Below are 6,008 nucleotides of genomic sequence, written 5' to 3'. Positions count from 1 at the left end.
GTTCCAATCTCCCTGTTCCAGGAATGATATTGTGAAACTTGAAACATTTCAGAAAATGTTTGCAAGGACTTTGCCAGAGTTGGACAGTTTGAGGGCAGTGCATGTTTGGAGTGAGCTGCCAAGGGAAGGGGTGGAGGCTAGTAAAATTACAACAATTAAAAGACATTGATTAAGCACCTTCTCGAATTCTGTTTTCAGTTTGAATTTCCCTGTTCAGGGAAGGATTTTGTGAAACGTGAAAAGGTTCGGAAAAGATTTACAAAAACGTTGCCAGGTTTGGAGGGTTTGGGCTACAGGGAGAGGCTGAATAGGCTGGGGTTAATTTCCCTGGAGAGTCCAAGACTGAGAGGTGATTTCATGGAGATTTATAAAATCACGAGGGGCATGGATAAGGTGAGCAGCCGGGGTTCTTTTTCCTGATTAGATTTGATTACTTACAGTGTGGAAACAGGCCCTTCGGCCCAACAAGTCCACACCGCCCCGCCGGAGCGCAACCCACCCATACCCCTAACCTAACACTACGGGCCTTACCTAACACTACGGGCAATTTAGCATGGCCAATTCACGTGACCTGCACATATTTGGACTGTGGGAGGAAACCGGAGCACCCGGAGGAAACCCACGCAGACACGGGGAGAACGTACAAACTCCACACAGTAAGTCATCTAAGGCTGGAATTGAACCCGGATCTCTGGCGCTGTGAGGCAGCAGTGCTAACCACTGTGCCACCGTGCCGCCTGATGTTAGGTGGGTCCAAAACTAGAGCACATGGTTGAGAGGGCAACGATTTAAAAGGAATCTGAGGGCAACGTTTTCAAGCTGAGTGTGTTGTGTGTATGGAATGAGCTGCCAGATGAAGTAGTCTGAGTGTGTTGTGTGTATGGAATGAGCTGCCAGATGAAGTAGTGGAGGCTGATAAAATCACAACATTTAAAAGGCATCCGATTGGGTACGTGAACTGTAAGGGTTTTGATGGATACAGGCCAATAGCTGGCAAATGGGACTCCAGTAGTTTAGGATTCCTGGTTGGCATGGATGAATTGGACCGAAGTTCTGTTTCTGTGCTGTATATGTCTATGATGTTAATAAACTAAGATGCATTCCTCTTTTGTGGAGAGCAAGCTGCAGCACAGATAATTTTCCTTGGAGCTGAGAAGGTGCAGCAGTGTTTTTGACCTGGTGTAGATTTGGTTCCAAGGTCTTGAATTTGCGGAGAGACAGGAATTGTTAACACTGTCATATCTTTTAGTAACTACTTTCAAGTAATTGGCAGATAATACAAAGTGAAAATGTGAACATTATTGTACTCAGTAAGTTTTGAACATCTGGAACAGTCTGAACGACACAGATTCCGCAGGTATTCTGAAAGAGACTTGGAATTTTAATTTTTAAGGAAAGATTTGGAGGGCTGTGGGCAAATAGGAGGGGGTTTGGGACAGATTTGCAGCATCTCCAGAGGGAGAGAGTACAGCCCCAATGGGCTGAATAGCCCCTAGGCCCTGTGCTCTGTGATACTGCCCCATTCACTGTGAATGATGAAGCACATGCCAGGGCAGAGAGAGGGATTAGCCGTCCACTCTCATCACAATGGGGCCTGGCTGATTGACGGCAGCTCCAGACCAATGGGAGGAGAGTCTGTGTGGTCCTGCAGCCAATGGGAGTGAATGAGGTGTGTCGCCAGCAATATGACACATGTCCATGAGCTGTGAAGGTGCAGTGTCACTGTTTGGGGTTGGGAGAGACAGCAGAGACTGGGACAGAGGCTGTTGGACCTGAATTACAAACTCCCGGTAAATTAGAACCAAAAGAACTGCGGAAGATGTAAATCAGAAACAACAACCAGGAGGTTCTGGAAAAGCTCAGCAGGTCTGGCAGCATCTGTGATGAAAAATCAGAGTTAAAGTTTCAGATCCAGTGTCCCTTCCTCAGAACTGACACTGAGAGAAATAATGTTTGTTTATATGCAGAAGGTAGGGTTTACGGGAGGATGTAAGGTGTAAAGGATAGGTGGGGATAGAGCGAGAAGAAGGGTTGGATAAAGGAGTGGACAACGATCTGGCTGGGGGAGGGCGACTAGTTGTTAATGGAAACTGTTAGTGGCTAACCATAGGTATTGTGTAATGACAGGCTGTGAGAACAAGGACTGGTGTGTGGGGTAGGGGGGCTAGGACATGGGGTTGCTAAACTATGGGCAGCCACTAACTGTCTCCGTTGTAAGCTGTTCTCCACAGACATCACTCCATGATTGGAGCTGCAGAGGACAAAGTTGCAGATGGGCAGCACAGTGGCACAGTGGTTAGCACTGCTGCCTCACAGCGCCAGAGACCCGGGTTCTATTCCCACTTCAGGCAACTGTCTGTGTCGAGTTTGCACATTCTGCCAGTGTCTGCGTGGGTTTCCTCCCACAGCCCCAAAAAGTGCAGGTTAGGTGAATTGGCCACGTTAAATTGCCCGTCGTGTTAGATGGAGGGGAATGGGTCTGGGTGGGTTGCTCTTTTATGTTTGTCTGATCTAAAAACCTCTTCAATATGCATGTGCAGCCTTCCTTGGCAGGGAGTGATAGGGCAGGATTTACACAGTGTCAGAGTCAGGATGTTTTCAATGTCAAAGAGTGTGATGCTAGAAAAGCACAGCAGGTCAGGCAGCAGCCGATTGGTGGGAAGGAAGATGGAAACGTAGGACAGGTCAAAAGGGTAGTGCCGAGTTGGAAGGCTGGATCTGGGATAAGGTGGGTGGAGTGGAAATTAGGAAACTTGTGAAATCCACATTGATCCCATGTGATTGGAGGATCTGAACACAGATGATGAGGCGTTCTTTGTCCAGGCATCAGATGCCTGGGATTTGGCGGTGGAGGTGGCCCAGGACCTACATATCTTTGGTGGAGCGGGAAGGGGAGTTAAAGTCTTTGGTCACAGGCTGTTTGGTTTGTTTAGTGTTTTTTACTGTTACTTTCACAGTCCTTTTGTAAGTTAATTTTCCTCTGCTGCCCAACCCCTGACAATGTGCTGCTCTCTCAACGGAGTAAATTTTCCACAGTATCTTGGATAGTGAATAATTCTTCTTTTTTTCAACAAAAGAGTGCATTTTCCTTCCATTTTTGACCATCAAATTCTGCAACATTCTCACTTCCTGTAATGCATTTAGCACTCCCTGAAATATCAACTATGTGTTTCTCTCTCCACAGACACCAGTGATTAATGCCAGAGTCCCATTGCCTGTGGAGAGGGTGATGTTTGACTTCCTTGTACAGCTGCAGTTCGTGTGGTGAAGGTGCTCCCACAATGTGTTTGGGTAAGAGATGTTATAGATTATATACTCAGCGACAGTGAAGAGTTGACAATGTGTGTGCAAATCAACAATGGTTTGTATTTTTATCATTATTATAATTTCACAGAAATTAAGAATTTCTGACATATCCCCATTCTGATGGGGATATTGGATCAGGTGATCAAAAGTATTGCCAAATAAGCAGGTTTTCAGGAATACCTTAAAGGAGGAAAGCAAGTCTGAGAGGGTCAGGGTACGAATTCCAGACAGTGTTCCCTTGACCGTGTCAAAACAGCCAGACTGGTGAAGCAATGAATAAATGCATCTTTGGGAGTCTGAAAGAAACTGAGTTGTCGAGGTCTCACAGATTGTGTGGTGCAGGGAGACAGGGATGTTCACAGCCAGGAATTACATCAATGGAGAGAATTTTAAATTATTGCTTGTTAATAGGAGCCTTTTGATGGATCAACAAGTTTTGGTACAAGTGAGCACTTGGGCAGTAGGGTTTTAGATACTCTTGAGATTGCATGGAAGTTGAATGTGGGAGGCTGGCCAGGACTGTGTTTGGATAATGAAGTCTGGAGATAACACAGGGATGGACGAGTATTTCAGTAAATGAGCTGAGACTATGGTGGAGTTGGGTGATGTCACTGATGTAGAAATAGCAGTTTTGGAGTCGGGCTCCTCCTCATCACTCCCCCTCACCAATTCACAAATATTGTTCCTTGTTCTGTCTGTCTTTTCTGGTTATGTCCTTCTCTCCAATTCTGCTAAGAACTAATATTTGACCTCACGGTTGTTGGAAAATCCTGCTCCATCTCCCCTCTCGCTTTCCTTTCTGAATTCCTCATATGTGGTGTTCATCCAGGATCTATCTTTGTTCCTTCCTGTATCTCACCTACATACTGCCAGGAGGTGACATCGTATTGGTTTCATATGTACACTGACAATGCACAGCTCTCTCTCCCTATCATCCCTCTCCATTGCTCCACTGTTACTCATTCATCAAACTGCTTACCACACGATTGGCTTCAATTTCCTCCAATGAAACACTGCAATGGTTAAACCCATTGCCTTCAGTTGCTATTACAAATTACTTTCCCTTACTGCTGAGCCCCTCCCTCTTACTGGGAAATGCCTGAGGCACAACTTCACAATATTGCTCTCATATTCTGACCCCAAGATGACCTCCTGATCAGACATCTTCACAATTGCAAACACCAGGAATTCCAATCTCTAAAATGTTGCTTTTCTCCACCTCACCCCAGCTCCATTGCTACTGAAACCCTTTACCCATGTCTGTGTTGCATTAAAGTTGACAAATCTAAAACAGAACCCTTGATTCTGCAACTGACCCAGAATCTGGTTCCAGGTTCCCTCATGATGGGACACATCCTCTCAGTGTTTACCCTGTCATACCCCTTAATAAGCCTATATGTTTCCATAAGATTCCCTCTCATTCTCCCCCAAGTCCAATGAGTCAAGTCCCAACTTCTTCAGCCTTTTCTTAAAAGATAGTCCCTGCAAACCAGGGATCATCCCAGTCAAGATTCTCTGAATGCTTCCGATGAAGTGATGTATTTCCTTAAATAAAGCGTCCAAAACTTCTCTCATTACTCCAATGTGGTTCACTCGCACTGTATAAAGTGGCTCTCAGGTATATACTCCAAACTCTTATACTGCAAATCCCCTGAAATCAGGAATAATATTCCATTCCCCTTCCTGATGACCTGTTGTAACTGTGTGCTAGCTTTCTGTGTTTCCTGCACAGTTACCCCCTGGTCCCTTTTGTGTTGCAGGTTTCGACAGTTTCCACCATTTAAATAGTCCTCTGTTCTTTTATTACCTCCAAAATGAACAACTTCACATTATCCCACGTTATGCTCCATTTACCAAGTTGTCCACTTCTCCGAATCCCTCTCTGTAAACAGTTTATAATCGTTTTGGAAGTTTACTGTTCTACATTTTCTAGGATATTCCCCCCTCATTCTTCTAAATCTTTCCAGGGAGCACCGGACAGTGGGAAGCATGCTGAGTTGCTGTCTTTTCAGAGAGATTGTTTGGAGTGACTTGGAGGATCTTGCTGCCCATTGGTCAGAATGGAGACAACTTGCCCATCGAGCTGCATGAGACTTTCACCCCCCATGTCTTATTGATGAGGCACAGCGGCAACACGGAAGGAAAGAAAATGAAGGACATCCTGCTCTCCACATCTCACTGCCCCTTGGATCATTCTGTCCCATCTATGAAAGATCTGCCCTGTTCAGTCACATGAAGTCCCAAGGTGGAAACTCAAAGAAACCCACATAGATTTCCCCCTGAACTGACTGCTGGTCTCCACAAGGGGTAATGTGTACAGTCATCCTGGACCAGGAGGAAGGGATGGTGTGAGTTTCTCACCTGACCTGACAGTGACAGATTTTATAAACTTGTATTACAGGATACTACAGGTGGATATTAGTGGGCGGCACGGTGGCACAGTGGTTAGCACTGCTGCCTCACAGCGCCAGAGATCCGGGTTCATTTCCCGCCTCAGGCGACTCTCTGTGTGGAGTTTGCATGTTGGAAAACAGGATATCAGACACCACTGTTTAAAAATGGAGATAGACAGAAGTTGGGGAATTATAGACCGGTTAACCTGTCATCTGTAGTGGGGAAAATATTTCAACCTGGAATCAAGGAATAAATGGCAATGCATCTTGATAGAAATAGCAGACGCAGTGTTGGTTCATGAAAGGCAG

Source organism: Chiloscyllium punctatum, chromosome 28 (assembly GCF_047496795.1).
Source record: "Chiloscyllium punctatum isolate Juve2018m chromosome 28, sChiPun1.3, whole genome shotgun sequence".
In the NCBI taxonomy this organism is placed as follows: Eukaryota; Metazoa; Chordata; class Chondrichthyes; order Orectolobiformes; family Hemiscylliidae; genus Chiloscyllium; species Chiloscyllium punctatum.
Note: the sequence above shows the minus strand (reverse complement) of the source record.